This window comes from Mesoplodon mirus, assembly GCF_964341445.2.
Source record: "Mesoplodon mirus genome assembly, chromosome: 15".
NCBI lineage: Eukaryota > Metazoa > Chordata > Mammalia > Artiodactyla > Ziphiidae > Mesoplodon > Mesoplodon mirus.
The window spans coordinates 77,373,949-77,394,678 of NC_138991.1; positions in this window are offsets into that span (position 1 = coordinate 77,373,949).

Genomic DNA, 20,730 nt, shown 5'->3' on the forward strand with positions numbered 1-20,730 from the left:
TAACCACTGAGCCACAAGGGAAGTACTGACACATTATTTTAAATGTTCAAATTTCCACTAAAAATTGTGAGGCATGCAAAAAAGAAGTATAGCACATATACAGAAAAAAGAGCAGTCAATAGATATCATCCCTGAGGAATTTCATTGAACTTACTAGACATAGATTTTAAAACAGCTATTTTAATTATGCTTAAAGAACATACGGTCTATTGGAGTATATAAGAATGATGTCTCCTAAGTAGAGAATATCAATAAAAAGACAGAAAAATGTCTAAAAGGACCAAATAAGAATTCTAGCATTGAAAAGTACAATAAATGAGATTAAAATTTATTGGAGGAACATGATAGCAGATTTGACAAGGCAGAAGAAAGAATCAGTGCAATTGAACATAGATTAATTGAGGTTATCCATTCTGAGGAACAGAAAGAAAAAAAATGAAGAAAAATGAAAGAAACTCAGAGGCATATCAATATACTCATAGTAAGAGTCCCAGAAGGAGAAGAGAGAGAAAAGGGGTAAAACTATTAAATATATAATGGCCTCAAATTTCCCAAATTTGATTAAAAATACTAATCTGAATATATGAGAATTTTACCAAACTTCAAGTAAACTCAGAGATATTCACACCTAGATACACTATAATCAAACTATTGAAAGACAAAGACCTTAAAAGCATCAAAAGAAAAGAAATTCATTGCACACAAGGGATCATCAATAAGATTAACAGTTGATTTTTCAGCAGAAACCATGCAGGCCAGAAGGCAGTGGGATGATATATTTAAAGTGCTGAAAGACTTTTTTTTCAACCAGTTCAGTCAAGAATTCTGTACCTAGTGTAACTATTCTTTAAAAATGAAGGCAAAATGAAGACATTACCAGATAAATAAAACCAGAGAATTTATCATTAGCAGACCTGCCCTACAGAGATATTAAAGAAAGTCTTTCAGGCTGAAATTAAACACCAAACAGTAAATTAAATCCAGATGATAAATAAAGACTACCAGTAAAATTAACTATATAAGTAAATATATGACATTATAAATGTATTTTCGTTTGTAATTCTTTTTTCTCCTATCTGATTTAAAGAATAATCTGCATAAATCAACAGCTATAAATCTGTGTTGATGGCCACATGATGTGTAAAGATGTAATTTATATGACAGTAAAGACACAAAGGATCAAATAGAGAATCAAGCAATACAGGAGCAAAGTTTCAGTATACTATTGAAACTAAGCTTGTGTTAAGGCAACTAGATTGTTACAAATTCAGATGTTAACCATAATACCCAGGGCACCCATCATGAAAATAACCCCAAAAATATAATAAAGGAAAGGAAGATGGAGCTAAAATGGAACACTAGAAAAATATTTATTTAACACAAAAGAAGCAGTAATGAGTGAATAGAGAAACAAAAAGATATTTCACACATAGAAAACAAATAGCAAAATGTGGCAAATCTAAGCCTAACTCTGTGAGTAATTACAATAAATGAAAATGGATAAATACTCAAAAGGCACGATGAATTGAAACAAAAACATAAGCCAACTATATGCTGTCTAAAAGAGATATACTTTATATTCAAGAGCACAAATAGATTAGAAATAAAAGAACTTAAAAGATATATGATGCAAAGTGTAACCAAAAGATACCAGGATTGACTTTACTAATATTGGACAAAATAGACTTTAAAACAAAAACTGTTACTAGACACAAATAAGGACACTTTATAATGATAAAACATCAATATATGAAGAAGATCTAAAAATTATAAACATATATATACATCTAAAAGCAGAGCCCCAAAATATGTGGAGCAAAAACTGATAGAATTGAAAGGAGTAGACTATTCAACAATAATAGTTGGAGACGTCAATACTCCACTTTCAATAATGAATAAAACAAGTAAACAGAAGATCAGCAGAAAAACAGTAGACTTGAACAGCATTATAAACCAACTAGACCTAACATGTATCTGTGGAACACTTTACCCAACAGCAGAATACACATTCTATCAAGTACACATGCCACATCCTTGAGAGTATACATGTGTTAGGCCATAGAACAAATCTCAGTAAGTGTAAAAAGATAAATTACATAGCATATGTTCTCTGACCACAATGGAATAAAATTAGAAATCAATAAAAAAAGGAAATTTGGAAAATTACATATGTGTAATTAAAGAACACACTCCTAAATACCAATGGACAAAAACAATGGGGAAATAATTTGAAATGAGTAAGAACAAAAACATGAAATTCTGTAATTTTGGGGATAAAATGGAAACAAATTTCACTAAAATTTATGTTATATTTATATTATAAATTTATAATTTATATTTCAATATAAAGGAAATTTATATCTGTAAACACCTTCATTAAAAAAGAACAAAAGTCTCAAATCAACTTATTCTTCAATCTTAGGAAACTAGGAAATAAAGAGCAAACAAAATCTGAAGCATGCAGAAGGAAGGAACTAGTAAACATTAGAGAGGACATTATGGAAATAGAGAACAGTAGAGAAAATCAGAGAAACCAAATCTTGGTTCTTTGAAAAGATCAATAAAATTGGCATACCTTGAGATAGACTAGCCAAGAGAAAAAGAAGACTCACATTACTAAAATCATGATTGAATTGAAAGAGATGACATTATTCCTGACCTTACAAAAATAAAAAGGATTATAAGGGAACACAATGAAAATTGTGTGACAATAAATTAGATAACCTAGGGGAAATAGACAACTTTTTAGAAAGATATAAACTAGGAAATTGACTCAAAAAGAAATACAAAATCTGAATAGACCTATGACAAGTAGAGACTTAGTAATCAAAGACTTCTCACAAAGAAAAATGCAGGATCAGATGACTTCACTGCTGAATCTATCAAATATTTAAAGAAAAATTAGCAAAAAACTTTACAGACTCTTGCAAAATATAGAAGAGGAAGATACACTTCCCAGAATTGAGAAAGATATTATCAATACAAGGGAAAAAAACTATATATGAATAGGCATGACTGAATATCAGCATTGAAAAAAATAAAATTGGACCCCTACCTCACACCATATACAAAATTTAACTCAAAATGGATCAAAGATGTTAATGTTAAAACTAAAACTTCAAAACTTTTATAAAAATAGAAGTGTAAGTCTTCATGACCTTGGATTAGCCAATAGTTTCTTAGATATGATACTTAAAACACAAGCAGCCAAAGAAGATAGATAAATTAGACTTCATTAAAACAATCAAACGGGGGCTTCCCTGGTGGTGCAGTGGTTAAGAATCTGCCTGCCAATGCAGGGGACACGGGTTCGAGCCCTGGTCCAGGAAGATCCCACATGCCGCGGAGCAAGTAAGCCCATGTGCCACAACTACTGAGCCTGTGCTCTAGACCCCACAAACCACAGCTACTGAAGCCCATGTTCCACAACTACTGAAGCCTGCACACCTAGAATGTTCATAGCAGCTTTACTAATAGTCAAAAAGCAGAAGCAACCTAAATGTCCACCTACTGATTAATGGATAAACAAATGTGGTGTATCTATACCATGGAGTACTATTCAGCTATAAAAAGGAAGAACTGACACATGCTACAACCTGGATGCACTTTGAAAACATGGTAAGTGAAAGAAACCAGATACAAAAGGCCACATATTGCATGATTCCATTTATACGAATGTCCAGAATAGGGAAATCTGTAGAGACAGAAAGTAAATTAACAGTGACCAAGAACTGCTGGGAGGAGAGTGACTGTTAATGGGTATGTGATTTCTTTGGAGGGGAGACGAAATTGTTCTGGAAACGAGGTGATGATGGCACAGTCTAGTGAATATACTCAAAAGCATTGAGTTGTATACTTCTTTTTTTTTTTTTGGCCACGCCACGTGACATGTGGGATCTTAGTTCCCAGACCAGGGATCGAACCTGTGCCCCCTGCAGTGGAAGCGTGGAGTCTTAACTACTGAACCACCAAGGAAGTCCTATTGAATTGTATACTTTAAAAGGGTTATCATTTTTTTGCATGTGAATCACATTTCAATTAAAAAAAATCAACGTGAGTTCACAGAATAGTAGACATGCCAAACTTTCCACAAATAAAAAGAAGATTGTAAAGCCTGATATAATCAATGTTGGGGTCATTTTTTTACTTGTTGTTGTGTTAATCTGATACCATCCATTGGCAGAAATATTTGAAACTGAGGGCAAAAAGCATCTCCATATTAGTGAAGTTGCATTATTCAAAAAGAGGGTAAATAGAGAATTTGCATGCCCAGAGCTGAGAATTCATGAGGAAGAAATGAAACCCAGGAAATAAATAATACAAACACTAATAATAAGGTTTTCAATTAGTTCAGCACTGTTGCTTGTGGTCAGAAAAGTTTCAAATCACAGAGAAAAGAAAGAGAAGAACAACATTGCAGAAGTTTAGACTTTACTTTGAGAAAAATCATATTGTTATTCTCCTTGTTATTTAATAACTTGTGTATAAATTCTCTCTCCTTAGGGTGATCCAGGTAATCATGACTGTATTATATATCAGGGCTTCTCAAACTATCAATACCTGGGGACCTTGTTAAAATGTAGATTCTGATTCAGTAGGTCTGGGGTGGAGTATGAGATTCTGACTTTCTGATGAACTTTTAGAAGTTGATGATGCTAATTGTTCATGGATCCATCACACTTTAAGTAGCGAGGTCTTACATGACTTTTTTTCTTTCTCCCTAGTGCACAGCACTATGTTTAATAAAGGACATCTAGTGGGTAGTTGTTGAATAAACAGATGCTTTTCTTTCATTCTGTGGATAAATGTCTTTCTTACATATACTTTCCTAGGCATGCACACAGATTAAAGAAGTTATAGCACGTCATGATGAGGAGAATATTATGGATTCCATCAGACATTTCTTTCCTCTATAATCTCAGAGTACACGGCTACTGCCAGATTTTTGCACATGATTAAACTAGTTTTTCCCTGAACAGAATATCCTAAGCCTATGATAGAACAATGCAGGCAGTACTAACCTGCTCACTTGAGGGTAAGCCTCTTGAAGGCAGAGTCTTAAGTCATCAGTACTCAAAGCAGTCATTCCATAATATTTACTGAACACATACTGTGACAGTTTCTCTAATTATCACAATAACCAAAGAAACGTAAGCTCTCTGAGAATAAGGACTTTGTCTGGCTCGTTCAACCTAGTATCTCTAGTAGCTGAAATGATGCCTGACACTTAGCAGGTATGCAATAAACACCAGTTGATTAACTGAATGACCTGTAAATTGGCTAATGTTCCAATTTTTTTAGGAAAAAACCCCAGGAGTTTAGACATTATGTAACTTCTCTGAAGTCACACAGCTGGTGTTTGTCAGGGTCAAAATTCAAATATGGTCCATAGCCTCTGAAATACACACAAGACCAACCATACACTCCCTTTTTTCCCACCTTTCAATAAAACATGGCATCTGCCATCCCCCGAGGAGTGCCCAAGTGTTGTGGGCATAGCCTTTTTCTTTTCAGTCTGACCAAAAGTCCACTCTTCTTTCTCTGGCACCAGATTATATATCAGAATAAATTCTGTGAGAGAGAACCAGGTATAATTTTTATAAACATAGATCATCAGCAAAGTATAGCAACCAATTACCAATAACAGTCGTGTGTCCTGGAACTCTGGCAGAAAACCACTATGTTTTGAGTTGCTAGATTTAGCAAAAAATATATATGAGGTGCCCAGTTAAACTTGAATTTCAAATAACACCAAACACTATTACAATATTCATATGATGCTGTATTTGGGACACACTTATTCTAAAAAAAAATCATTTGCTGTTTGTCTGAAACTCAAGTTTAGCTGGGCGTACTGTATTTTATCTGACAATTCTAACTGTACTATATCATACCCCCTGCCTAACACAATAGCAGGAGCCAAAAAGTGTTGGATGAATGGATAAATAAATGGATGAATAGAAGAATAGATAAATAAGTTAATTCATGATTATTTAGAATCTCTGATTCTCTGTTTTGGGCACTGCATTTAGGCAGATGTCGGCATTATCCTATTTCATATCTACTGTAACATTGTCATGCATTCTTGAAGTCAGAGCTTATCACCGAGAGCCAGGGGGTCATTTGGCCTGGGCTTCACAGTCACAAAGGGTTTTAATTCCAGGCTTTCAGTATCTTCATGTTACATTATCCATCAGGAGAGGAGTGAGTGCAGGAGTGAAAGGAAATATCTATCAAACAACTTTAAAGTTGTATCTCATGAATAGACCACACCATTAGCCCTATATTAGTTTCCTACTGCCACTGTAACAATTGACTATAGACTTAGTGGCTTAAGAAAACACAAATTTATGAGCTTACAGTTCTGGAGATCAGAAGTCTGAAAATGGGTCTTGGGGGCTAAAATCAAGGGGTTGGTAGGGTGCATCCCTTCTAGAAGCTCTAAGGGAAAATCCATCTCTTGCCTTTTCCAATGTCTAGAGACCACCTGCACTGGTGTGTGGACCCTTCCAGCAATGACATCACTCAGCCTCTGCTAGTCTCCCTTCTTCTCTGACTCTGACCCTCTTGCCTCTCTTTTATAAGGACCCTTGTGATTACACTGGGTCCACCCAGCACATCCAGGAAACTCTTTCCATTTCTGGATCCTTAGCTTAATCATATCTGAAAAGTCCCTCTTATTAGTGAGGTATCATATTCACAGTCTCTGGGGATTAAGACCTCTTGGGGGCCGTTGTTTGACCTACAACAAGCACCATGATTGAATATGTACTTATATCACACAATGCTCTTAAATGTTAAGTGATTAAATGTAAACCTCTAAAAATATACCTTTTTAAACAACTTCTGATATTTCTTCATTTTTAAATAACCTTGGAGCCTCTTCTGACTTCTGAGAGGGCCTTCTTGAAGCAATATGATTTCTTATCTTCTAATCATGGAAGAACTGCACAGCTGGATACACCAAACCAGTGGTTCTCAAACTTGGCTACATATTAGAGTCAACTGAAGGGTTTTTGTTTGTTTGTTTGGTTGGTTTTTGCACGTGGGCCTCTCACTGTTGTGGCCTCTCCCATTGTGGAGCACAGGCTCCGGACACGCAGGCTCAGTGGCCATGGCTCACGGACCCAGCCGCTCTGCGGCATGTGGGATCTTCCCGGACCGGGGCATGAACCCCTGTCCCCTGCATCGGCAGGCGGACTCTCAACCACTGTGCCACCAGGGAAACCCCAACTGAAGGGTTTTTTAAAGTCCTAATACCAAGGCTATGCAGCAAGTCAGTTAGATCAGGATGCCTAGGGAATGGAGCCAGGCTTCAGTAGTTTTAAAATCTCCCCAAGTGATTCCAATATGTCCAAAATTGAGAACCACTGCACACATAACGTTTCAGTGCTATGCTAACTTGTTTCTTTCTTCCTCTATTCTTTCCCTCTCTCTTCTTCTAGCCTGTTTTGCTTGTTATCTGCAAGTTTTTCTCTCTCCCTCATTGAAGTATACTATTTTCATTGCATCATATTCAATAAGGAAGGACATAAAGATGCTCTCAAAACAATCGATATGGTGTGGCTTACTGTGGACAGTGATGTTCTGGGAACAAAAAGATGCTTTGCTTTACCCCTAAGAAGTAAGTTCTCCACCTCTCTGACCCCCAATTTCCTCAACTGTAGAATGAAGCGTTTGGGATAAAACTCTCTACGGTCTTTTCTAATTTAAACTCCATAATTCTAAATATAGAAAGATGACAATATTCTCATGGAAGGAGCTCTGCGTCTCAAACCTAAAGATTAGATCTCATTTAATTAAAGGCAACCTCTATACATCAGTGTTTGCATTAGATTTGTTTCCCCCAGAAGCAGAATATGAGATGCAGATTCAAGTGCAAGTGATTTATTTAGGAGGAAACACCAGGGCAGCAAGGTAGGTGATTCAGGGTAGATTCTCAGGTTTAGTGTCACTGTGGGTAACTGGAGCTTGCTCCTGTTGGGGCACACTGGAGCCAGTGTAAAACAGAGGCCTCAGAATTAAGTCACCAGCGGGGAGGGGTTGCTGTAGGGGGAGGCCGCTGTCTAAGGATCTTCATTTTTTGTCAGTCATTGCTGACAGCCATTGATGGCTGCTCCTGAGGAATGTTCATTCTCTAGTCCTTTTCAGCCTGCTGTGCATCAGGGCAGAGAAATGTGGGGGGCAAGAGAAGCCGTCAGGCAAAGAGATGCAAATGGTGACATTTAGATTTTAGGTCAATGTGCACCACAGGGTTAGGAGCAAAGGGGATGTGGACAGATGCTAATGTGGCTCTTTTATTTAATAGCAATAAATTCTTGCTCTTTATACATTAATTAAGGGCATTTGAGGAACAAATGTATTAACACTTCTGAAGTACTTTGAGAACCCTCCCCACCATTGGGAAAGCAGCTGTAAGCAGACAGAGCATTGCAACAAAGTATTCTCCTTGTAAAAAAGGCTGTCTTGGATTCTTTTAGAAAAGAGATGGAAAATTTGAACCTATTTGGGTACCATTTAGTTACATTCTGTTTCAGGCCACCAAATGATATTTTTTTCTCAAATATCAGGAGGTTAAGAAGCTAGATTTTCAATACTGAAAGTATACTTCAGGTATTGACAAATCCCTATGTAGGTGTTAAGGGGACATGGTTGCTGGTATGCTGTATGTCTCATGTCTAAGCCGAAAGGGAGGAAGATGTTCTTTTCATATCTATGTCAGGGCCTGCAGACATCTACCAGGAGCACACAGATTTATTTTCACCCTACTGAGTAAAGAATGCCACGACTACTGTTCAGGCTCATCACAACTATGTTCTCCTGATACCATGGACTCCTTCCATGCCTGATTGTAGGGCACTGAACAAAACAGGCTGATCAGTTCTCAATCTAACTATTCCAGAGCATTCATGGTACTAGGTGACATTTTTAAGTAGGATAAATAGCAAAGATTTATCTCCAAATTTGAAATCTTGCTTAGAATTCCTTCTCTATAATGAAAGAATGATACATGTTTTGGCTTCAGATCCATTACTCTTATCTCTCTGGGTATCACTTATCAGTGTTCACCAAGACACTGCTGGAAGGGCAGAGTCCATGAGCCAGATACCACCTGGTGCAGAATAGAAAGGATGGAAGTGTCTGGGGATATGGACAGACTGAGGTAGGTAGAACATATACCTCCAATGCGAATGAGTCCATGCTTTTAGACTGTCTCCAAATAGGAGCATATATTCAAGGCCGTCAAAACCACCCAGCCCCATCTGAGTTGACCCCAGACTAGACCAATTGAAAAACCACTCAGCTGAGCTCAACCCACATTGCTTGTCCATCATTGCTTTCTTATGAGTAAATAAAATGGTGGTTGTCTTAAGTCACTGAGTTTATGGTGGTTTGTTATTCAAAGATAGGTTAGTAATATAATTTTTTAATCAACAACCAATTGTTGTTTAATAAGGGAAGACTTTGGCATTTCAAAACTATTTAAAAGGCTATGTAGCCTTAGTTAAAATATCTCAAATTTTTGTTGTAAACTCTTTGCTGCACGTAGGCCCACTGTGCATCAGATAGTCAGATAATGTCCTATAAATTTCCTTCTGTGACACCTTTGCTTATATGAACCCTGAGCATGGGATGCCTATTCTAGTCTTCTTAGCCTGCCCACAGCAGGCTATTGTTCAGAATTGTCCTTCTTCATGGTGCTTGCCTTGACCAGACAGGCTCTAAATGATTTCTTCATCCACTAAACCCATAGAACTGTAAATAGAATCTACTTATTTCACACTTTATCCATCCATCTAAATGTCTTACCACTCATCTAGACTGTAGACTTCTTGTAGCAAAGAAGATTCCTGCACCTACTTACAGTATCTTTTATGTGCTTCAGTATGTGGGAGGATCCACTCAAAAATGTAAGCATCTCAATGATTTACTATCTATCATTCTTTAAGTTAATACATGGCAGGAAAGAAAGAACAAGGAAACAATGAAAGGTTCTAAGTCCATGGCTCTTTTCTCTTTGATGATACATCTGTGTTCACTCCTTTTTATGACCATTAGCTCTGTGGTTTCCACATAGGTTTTATGAATGAGGGAGAAATACCAAGGGAGTATTATCCTTAGAATCATTATGAAGTGTTGGTGCTGTGTTGAATGTGGTTGTAGGAGTTATGGTGAAGTTCAAAATGAAGACGGGGGTGGGGGGATGGGTTCTGCCCTAGTGTAACAAAGTGAGTAAATGCAGAAGACGTTCAGTACATTTGTGGTACTGAGTTTGAGGAATTAGCCTCATCTGCACTTTCTTGTTTGTCTTTCTTTCCTTCCTCATTACAACACACTTGAGAGGCATATTGAAACTCTAGTCCTCATTATGGCCAATAAGATCAATCCTACATACAAGGATTTCCTTTTAATTTAGTGATACTATCTTTTGAACTTCAAGAAGGTTAGGTTTCAGGGATATTATATTTCTGGAGGATGAGCCTTTATTGTCGTTGATAATTTAAAACTCCACTCCTTGGTGGAGAATCTCTGGCAGCTAGCATTGGGACTCAATGGGGTCTCTAGGAAGATCTAAGCAACAGAGTATGAAAGTGCAAGGGGAATGTCAGTCCACACTTTTCTCCGTGGAATATGATGAAATATCCAGAGACATTCACAAAGCTGACCTAGGAGAAAATCTGAAAACAAAGACAGAATTTCCTTGGACTCTTAATCCAGAGGTTGAAATGGATGCCTCTTGGAATAAGAATTAAAGGATCTCCTTTCACACTTTCTTAGTTTCAAGTTCAAGGGTTCAAAGGTGGTGGCTGCTTAAGAATCTAGGTTTTTTTTTTTTTTTATCAGACGGTTTGAATCAAAGTGTGGTTAGTCACTAATTAGCTGCATGACTATGAATAGTTTACTTAACCTTTATTAGTATGGGTCCCTTATCTATAAATTTAGCCCATAGATACTGTAGCCTATAGATTGTTTTACACATTTCCTAATAAACTGTAGTCATGCAAAAAATGTTAACTTTTATTATGCAGTGTTACTAGCTTACCTTGGTCTTACAATTGTTAAGAAACTCCTTTTGTACTAGTGGCTTCTTGGGTCAGGACTCCAGAAGTTAACCCTTAGACAAAGATTCACTTAGAAGTGATTTATTATGGGACTGTTCCCAAAAAAAGACTGATGAAGGAATAAGGAAAGGTAGACATGGGACAGGAAGTAGCTGAGTGATGATGGAGAAATTTCAGGCAAATTCTCAGCTCCACCTGACCCCAAGGGGAGCTCCACAGTTCACCTACCTCAGGATAAGGGAACTGGCATTTCATGGTTCAGTGCCAAACAGTCATTAACGTTCATCCTGGAAGATGTAAACTCCCAGCCCTCCTGGCTCTGCGTGTGCAGGAAAAATGTCTTTAGTAACTTGAGAATATTCTTCCAGTAAGAACCACGGAGTGCCTCTTTATTAGAAGCAAAGTGCACAGAATGAGGAGGAAGAAAGATGGAAAATTGCTGAATATTTTCAAAAAAGAATATGGTTCATTCACACTATATATTTCCATTTTACCACGTACTAGGTGTGTTTTAGAGACCTAATGGGAGATGACAAAACTCTACTTTCAAACAAAAATATGACACTGGTCAATGTGAAATATTTCCAATTCAACTTTGCTTCCATATGAATGTGTCCACATGGATGAAGACCTTTTGAGTTGTCTGATCTTTTATATTCAGATTTTCAGAACAACTCTGACAAACACATGACAGCATCATTTTCATTTTTACTCTTCACTTTAACCCTAATTGGTTTTAGAATTAGAACCACGCAGAAGAAGACACTTGGGTACCAAATAACCCAGAGTGTAAACACACTGCCTAGAGTTTCTGTGACTCCTCAGGGAGCCTCAAGGGAAAGGATCAAACACATGTCCTCTTTCAAGGCTCTCCTGTGGCTGGATATGTGACTCGTAAGCAGCTTGCTCAATTTCTTCAATAATGATGACGATCATTATTATAAACAACTCACCACATGTCATGTTCTTTCCTTGCACCAGGCACTTTGCCAAGTGTCTTACCCACTTACAGTGTAGAATTCAAATAACCCAGTAATGTAGATATGATTCTCATTTTATAGATGAAGAGGCAAGCCTTTCTGATTGGTCTTGAAATATGAGAGCTCAGCTCATTTGCTTTGAGGTGGCACAAACTCTGTGGAATGTAATTCATACTCCAAAGCTTCCCTTGGGAGCAGGCTGATGTTAGGAATTTACCTGAACTTTCTCCGTACTTCTTTGGCTTCTTTCCTTCGACCAGCTTTCCTCACTCACCAGCCTCTCCTGAGCATGAGTCCTTAGAAAATTACTTGCTCATGAGTTCTCATATTATGGGGAGCTGACCCAAGACATTAGCCCAAGAGGATTACATTACCAATTATAAGACCCAGGGAAGGTGGATGATACAACTTACTCAAGGTCACAAGTTTAGTTAGGGTGACAACCCACGTATTAACTCAGGTCTGGCTCCTTGACAAAGTCCTGCTCTAAATGCCACCATATAGTGTCTCCCAATAAACTGAGGTCACACCAACTAAGGGATAACCTAGACAGATAGAGTTACAGTATCATGACTCTGATAATGCCCACCCCACCCCCACTGCCTTCAACTCCAGAACAACTCTCTTATCAGATATTCGAGATACTGAGGCTCTCTGAGCATCTCTTATAAGAGTCAGCAGGATCTGGGAATCGTGGGAGGAGGGAGCAAAACTTCCTCCCCTGTTAGTCCATTTCTGGCATCTCAGTTTTGTTTTTCTTATTTTTATTTTTAAACAACAAACATTTATTTCTCACAGTTCTGGAGTCTGGGAAGTCCAAGATCAAGATGCTAGCAGATCTCATGTCTGGTGAGGGCTCACTGCCTGGTTTGCAGATGGCCATCTTCTCTTATATTCTCACATGGCAGAGGGCAGAGAGAGGAAGCAAGCTTTCTCATGTCTCTTCCTTTTTCTTTTCTTATTTTTTATTTCTGCATTTGGGGAAATGCTTTAGACATTGTGTCACAACATAGGGAAGAGAGGGATATGGAAGGAGGGATATTAAAGGCAGGTATGGAAGGAGAACAACTGGGCTCTACTTGGGAAATGCAGACTCCATGAGATAAAACACTTGGTTCTCTGCACACTGGACTTTGTCTGCAGGATGTGTACAGCTCGGCCAGCCTTTCCTTGCACTCAAAAAGAAAGAGTGAGAGTTTACACCAAAGGAATAAATCTGAAAGAATTTCAGACACTGTGGTCTCTAGATTGAAATTACTTCAGGGTCCTTCCCAGCACCTTTGCAATCTCACCCGGAAGTGACAATATCATGCTGCTGATTCTAGACAAACCATTTTCTTAAACTAAAGAAAGTTGCCAAAAGGACAGAATTCTAGTACAACAGGAGAAAAATCAGGCAAACTTGTTGAGAGAGTAAATAAGGGTTGGCTGATTTTCACGTTAATTTGTATTCTGATCACACAGCCTTATCTCTAAATTGTATAATTATGTCTGTAAACTCAGACCATACAGGAATCTATATCAGTGCGCTCTCAATGAAGAGAAAAGGGTAGGTTGCAGCCAGAATTGCTTATCTTACTTTTCTAAAAATGTAGACAAGCATCTTTTAGAAGAAAGTGCAGGCAGGGGAGTGGCGGGCACTTTTCTTAGCACACACTGCACTTCTGCAGCCCAGAGCAGACTTTAGAGTTTGTGTCAGCTCTTCTACACCTGAGAACAAGGAAGGAAGCCCCCACACCCATTCAACCTGCTCTGCAGAACATCTACAGCTGCATGACTCAGATCCAACTTGAAACCAGCACTAACTGTGGCACTAGAGAGATTTGTTTTTCCTCCCAATGCCTGCCTCTGTGCCTGTTTTCCGAGCTGCTCCAGGAGCAGTCTTATCACTTCATCACAAAAAGGATATGAATTCTCCTCATCAGTACACTGAACACAAGTGTGAATTAGATAGAAGTTACGCCTATAAACTCCAGTCATTAGATGAATATTGGTACATTGTTGATCTTAAATGGATTCCTATGTAACTTAGATGTGTAATATATGCACAAGATATATTAAAAAAATGTACTTATTTTAGCCAGAGTTGCCTGGAAACAGAGCCTGAGGCAAGGATTAAATGTCAAAGCTTCCTTTGGGAGTTGGAAACCCAGGACAGTGAGACTGAAGACAGAGGAAAGTGAGGCGGGGAAGGAAGGAAATCAAGATGGCAGGGTACTGTACTAGTCATTATTGCCTGAGGATCTGTGAAGACATATAGTATGTTTGACTGACAGATGTGCTTGCTCAGCCCCAGGCAATGTCTCTGTACCAGATTTATAAAGACTATGCCTGTGGAATAGTCCATGGGAAAGGATGAGGAGAGGACATTTATTTTCCTGCTCCTTTTTGTGTCCTATTTTCCAGTGGTCAAAGGTGACCCCTTAGGGGACTGGCTCCCCCACACATCCAGGCTTATTTATCCAATGGCTTTTCAGCCCCTCAGAGTGACAGACCTCAGGCCCCACAGTGTGGTCTTTCTCATTAGTCCAGATGTCATGGGACAAACCAAAAGTTCAGCTAGGTGGAGGGCCTGACATTCCTAGGGTAAGTGACTTGTAGTTGGGCCACAGAGGTCTGAGCAGAGTCGGTCATTTGTACAATAAACTAAGACAGAGCAAGTATCTTAGAGAATCTAGGAGAGGTCGGTACCAAAGGAATCTGAAGACACATATAATATGTGTCAGATAAAATACTATACAATTCATAATTAATAAGTAGGATTGACATTATGTTTGTCATGGTTTTAACAATAGGAGTATTCTACTGAGCAATTTGCTGTGTGCTGGGCATTGCTAAGCCCTTTAACAACTGATTTACTTGGCCTTGTGAAAGACAGACTGCAGAATGGCCACAATCCTCTAGTCCTCCTTTGCTACACCCTTTGCAATATGGTCCTGTTGCAATGCCTGGTTTCACGAGGTGGAGTTTATTTCCTGAGCCCTTGACTTTGAATTTGGCCATGTGGCTTGCTTAAACCTATAAAACACAATGGAAATGACTGTGTAACCACTCTGAGCCTTAGGGTGCCCTGTGTACTGCCCTCTCTCTTTCTCAGACCCCCGTCCCCAGAACAAGCATAGGGGGCACAGCTGGATAAGGAGAGGCCACAGGGAGCTCAGATGAGCCATCCCAGCTGGGGCCATCCTAGACCAGCCAGACCTGAGTGACCAACTCACCAAGGACACATAAGCAAGCTGGCCGATGTCAGCCATGCCAGATCTTCAGAACCATACAGCCAGCCCACAGATCCATCAGCAAAAATATATGTTTACTGTTGTAAGTCATTGGGGTTTGGGGCATGTTTTTTATGATGCATTATGGTGGCCACAGATTACCATTCTAAAACTTCGCAATCCTGCAAGGTAGACTTGATTTTTTAATTTTAACAGATGTGGAAACAGGACAGGGTAAATGACTCGATTGAGATCACACATTAAACATTTGGCCGGAACCCAGGAATATCCAACTCTATGGGTTTAATTGCTACATGTTACTCTTACTTTCCCCTGGATCCTTGACCTGTATTCCTTGCTGACTTATGGCTCTTGGTGAATAATTTGACCATGTTGTCTTCTTCCTTATAATGTTGTATCTCCTCTTAACTTTATGCTTGGGAGGGATGGAATTTTGTAATTGAGTGTATATGACATACACAAAACACTCAGGGCTTCCCTGGTGGTGCAGTGGTTGAGAGTCCGCCTGCCAATGCAGGGGACACGGGTTCGTGCCCTGGTCCAGGAAGATCCCACATGCCATGGAGCGGCTAGGCCTGTGAGCCATGGCTGCTGAGCCTGTGTGTCTGGAGCCTGTGCTCTACAATGGGAGAGGCCACAACAGTGAGAGGCCTGCGTACCACAAAAAACAAACAAACAAAAACAACAACAACAAAACATTCAGAAGGGAGAGAATATCAGAAAGTATGACAGAGAAATAACATCAAAGGAAAGGCAATTAAGTACACATTTTACCCTAAAGGAGGGAAGGCAGGTGAGGCTTGGAATGGAATGATGTGGACGGTGAGCCCATCAGGGAACGGCTGGTCCCCTGGGTAGCAGGCAGTAAGCGTGAGTCTGCAGCATGCAGATATCTTTGAGTTTCAGGATTTTGCATCTCCTTTCTGGGAAAACTGATATCCATAATTTGCTTTGTCTATTCTTTGAAGCATGTGACCATACATTGATTGGACTGATGTTTATATGTGGCTTATGGGATCAGTCTCATGCATTCATTTAAACCATCCCCCATAGACTACCCACTGGCAGGGTGAAGACCCAGTATCTATATTCAATCAGGGGCCTCTGCCATATATATTCAGCTGGATTTGAAAACAAAGGAAAATACACACAAGGGTGAGGTCGGTCAGCAAGGCTGGGCCTCCTGAGGTGCAAGGGTTTTTCTATCTGCCCCATCAGCACAGCGGGGAGATGGGGGCCTCATTCCCATTAGTGTTAATGGAGCCAATCACATGAATCCACTATGTATCAATGTGTATCCTCTCATGTTTTAATATCTTAATGCACAAAATTACATCTCTAGGGAAAGGCTTGCCTCCTCTGAAGTGCTCCCAATTCCCATTAATGATAATGGAACAGAGAAGCACATACACCCACCCTTGCTCAGAAAAGTGGACAAAAGATGGAAGATGATTAGGTTTGGGGAGTGTCACAGGAAACCCGTAGAAACTGCAGGGATGGTCTAAAATGGTCCTTCTTTCCAGGCTCATTTAAGCAGTTTCATTAGACACATACATTTTTCTTAGAACCATCAACAGATAACTGGCTACACTGTCCTCTCCAGGAGAAGAAGATGATGTCTGTACATGTGAGCTGACACAGACTGTAAAGGCTGCTCTGGGCTGGAGAAGTGCAGTGCAAGCCAAGAAAGTGCACACCACTCCCCTGCCTGCACTTTCTTCTAAAAGATGCTCTTCTGTGTTTTAGTAAAAACAAGATAAGCAACTTTAGCCATACCCTACTTTTTTCTCTTTGTAGAGAGGGCACTGGTATAGATTCCTGTATAGTTCAAGGTTATTAAAGAGACATTATACAATTTAGAGATAAGGCTATGTGATCAGAATACAAATTAATGTGAAAATCAGCCAACCCTTATTTGCTCTGTCAACAAGTTTGGCTGATTTTTCTCCTGGTGAACTAGAATTGTGCCCTTTTGGAGACTTCTTGTAGTTTTAGAAAATGGTTTGTCTAGAATCAGCCACACCTGTAAGTAGCATAATATTGTTGCTTACACGTGATATTGGAAAGGCGCTTGGAGGGACCCTGAAGTAATTTCAATTTAGAGACTACAGTGTCTGAAATTCTATCAGATTTATTCCTTGGGTGTAAACTCTCTGACTTTTTTGTTTGTTTTTAAATGTAGAGCAAAAGAGTGCTGGGAGAGCTAATATATTCTGTAGTTAACACCCATGAGGGGATACGTTCAACAGAGAGCATCTAGATGTGATCCATAGAGGGCCAAGGATGCTTCCAGGTGGACGAGAAAGTGCAGGGAAGAGAAGAAACAGAAGGGGGATGTAGAGAGAGACCAAGAGGAGCTTTGTCTACATTCTCCTTAGAGGTGTTGAGAGGACAGAAGAAGTACCTGTACTGTTGAGGTGGGTGTGCACTGCAGAAGGAATTCTTCCTTTGGGCACTGTTTCTTGCCCTTTTTTGGGGTGAAGGTTAAGAACGTGCTCTGAGACCCCGACGAAAGCTATGCGCCCTCCTCTCAGAAACACACACTCACATACATACACAAGCTCACACACAGTTTCATAGAATGTAACATGTTCGTGGATCCCCCGATGTCTACTGATGGGCCCCAAGCTCAGGGAAACAGTCAAACAATTAGAAGAGTGCAAGGTCAGAACTCCAGTATGATTGGAGACATTAGATCATGGAGAACAATGGTCTGGGTCTCTCATTACTAACAATCCCATATAGAATGTGAGTTTTGGGTAGCAAGGATACTTTAAATAGACATATTGAGACTGGTGGAAATACGAAGATACTCTAAGTTAGAATGCTACTTGTTGAAAAGGTTACATCTCTAGGTGTGGGTAAGGATGAGTTGTTTTTTTTTTAACATCTTTACTGAAGTATAATTGCTTTACAATGGTGTGTTAGTTTCTGCTGCATAACAAAGCGAATCAGCTATACATATACATATATCCCCATATCCCCTCCTGCTTGTGTCTCCCTCCCACCCTCCCGATCCCACCCCTCTAGGTGGTCACAAAGCACCGAGCTGATCTCCCTGTGCTATGTGGCTGCTTCCCACTAGCTATCTATTTTACATTTGGTAGTGTATATATGTCCATGCCACTCTCTCACTTCCTCCCAGCTTACCCTTCCCCCTCCTCATATCCTCAAGTCCATCCCCACGTCTACATCTTTATTCCTGTCCTGCCCCTAGATTCTTCAGAACCTTTTTTATTTTCTTTAGATTCCATATATATGTGTTATCATATGGTATTTGTTTTTCTCTTTCTGACTTACTTCACTCTGTATGACAGACTCTAGGTCCATCCACCTCACTACAAATAACTCAATTTCATTTCTTTTTATGGCTGAGTAATATTCCATTGTATATATGTGCAACATCTTCTTTATCCATTCATCTGTCGATGGACACTTAGGTTGCTTCCATGTCCGGGCTATTGTAAATAGAGCGGCAATGAACATTGTGGCACATGTCTCTTTTTGAATTGTGGTTTTCTGAGGGTATATGCCCAGTAGTGGGATTGCTGGGTCATATTGTAGTTCTATTTGTAGATTTTTAAGGAGCCTCCATACTGTCCTCCATAGTGAGTGTATCAATTTACATTCCCACCAACACTGCAAGAGGGTTCCCTTTTCTCCACACCCTCTCCAGCATTAATTGTTTGTAGATTTTGTGATGATGGCCATTCTGACTGCTGTGAGGTAATACCTCATTGTAGTTTTTATTTGCATTTCTCTAATGATTAATGATGTTGAGCATCCTTTCATGTGTTTGTTGTCAATCTGTATATCTTCTTTGGAGAAATATCTATTTAGGTCTTCTGACCATTTTTGGATTGGGTTGTTTGTTTTTTTGATATTGAGTTGCATAAGCTGCTTGATTATTTTGGAGGTTAATCCTTTGTCAGTTGCTTCATTTTCAAATATTTTCTCCCATTCTGAGGGTTGTCTTTTGGTCTTGTTTATGGTTTCCTTTGCTGTGCAAAAGATTTGAAGTTTCATTAGGTCCCATTTGTTTATCTTTGTTTTTATTTCCATTTCTCTAGGAGGTGGGTCAAAAAGGATCTTGCTGTGATTTATTTCAGAGTGTTCTTCCTATGTTTTCCTCTAAGAGTTTTATAGTGTCTGGCCTTACATTTATGTCTTTAATCCATTTTGAGTTTATTTTTGTGTATGGTGTTAGGAAGTACTCTAATTTCATTATTTTACATGTAGCTGTCTAGTTTTCCCAGCACCACTTATTGAAGAGGCCGTCTTTTCTCCATTATATACTCTTGCTTCCTTTATCAAAGATAAGGTGACCATATGTATGTGGATTTATCTCTTGGCTTTCTATCCTGTTCCATTGATCTATATTTGTTTTTGTGCCAGTACCATACTGTCTTGATTACAGTAGCTTTATAGTGTAGTCTGAAGTCAGGGAGCCTGATTCCTCCAGCTCCATTTTGGCTTTGGCTATTCAGGGTCTTTTGGGTTTCCATATATATTGTGAAATTTTTTGTTCTAGTTCTTTGAAAAATGCCATTGCTAGTTTGATAGGGATTGCATTGAATCTGTAGATTGCTTTGGATAGTATAGTCATTTTCATAATGATGATTCTTCCAATACAAGGACATGGTATATCTCTCCATCTGTTTGTGTCATCTTTAATTTCTTTCATCAGTGTCTTACAGTTTTCTGCATACAGGTCTTTTGTCTCCTTAGGTAGGTTTATTGCTAGGTATTTTATTCTTTTTGTTGCAATAGTAAATGGGTGTGTTTCCTTATTTTCTCTTTCAGATTTTTCATCATTAGGGTATAGGAATGCAAGAGATTTCTGTGCATTAATTTTGTATCCTGCTACTTTACCAAACTCATTGACTAGCTCTAGTACTTTCCTAATAGCATCTTTAGGATTCTCTATGTATCGTATCATGTCATCTGCAAACAGTGACAGTTTTACTTCTTCTTTTCCTATTTGGATTCCTTTTATTTCCTTTTCTTCTCTGATTGCTATGGTAAAACTTCCAAAACTATGTTGAATAATATAATGGGCAACCTTTTCTTGTTCCTGATCTTAGTGGAAATGGTTTCAGTTTTTCACCATTGAGAATGATGTTGGCTGTGGGTTTGTCATATATGGCCTTTATTATGTTGAGGTAAGTTCCCTCTATGCCTACTTTCTGGAGAGTTTTTATCATAAATGGGTGTTGAATGTTGTTGAAAGGTTTTTCTGCATCTATTGAGATGATCATATGTATTTTCTCCTTCAATTTGTTAATATGGTGTATCATATTGATAGATTTGCATATATTGAAGAATCCTTGCATTCCTGGGATAAACCCTACTTGATTATGGTGTATGATCCTTTTAATGTGCTGTTGGATTCTGTTTGCTAGTATTTTGTTGAGGATTTTTGCATCTATGTTCATCAGTGATATTGGCCTG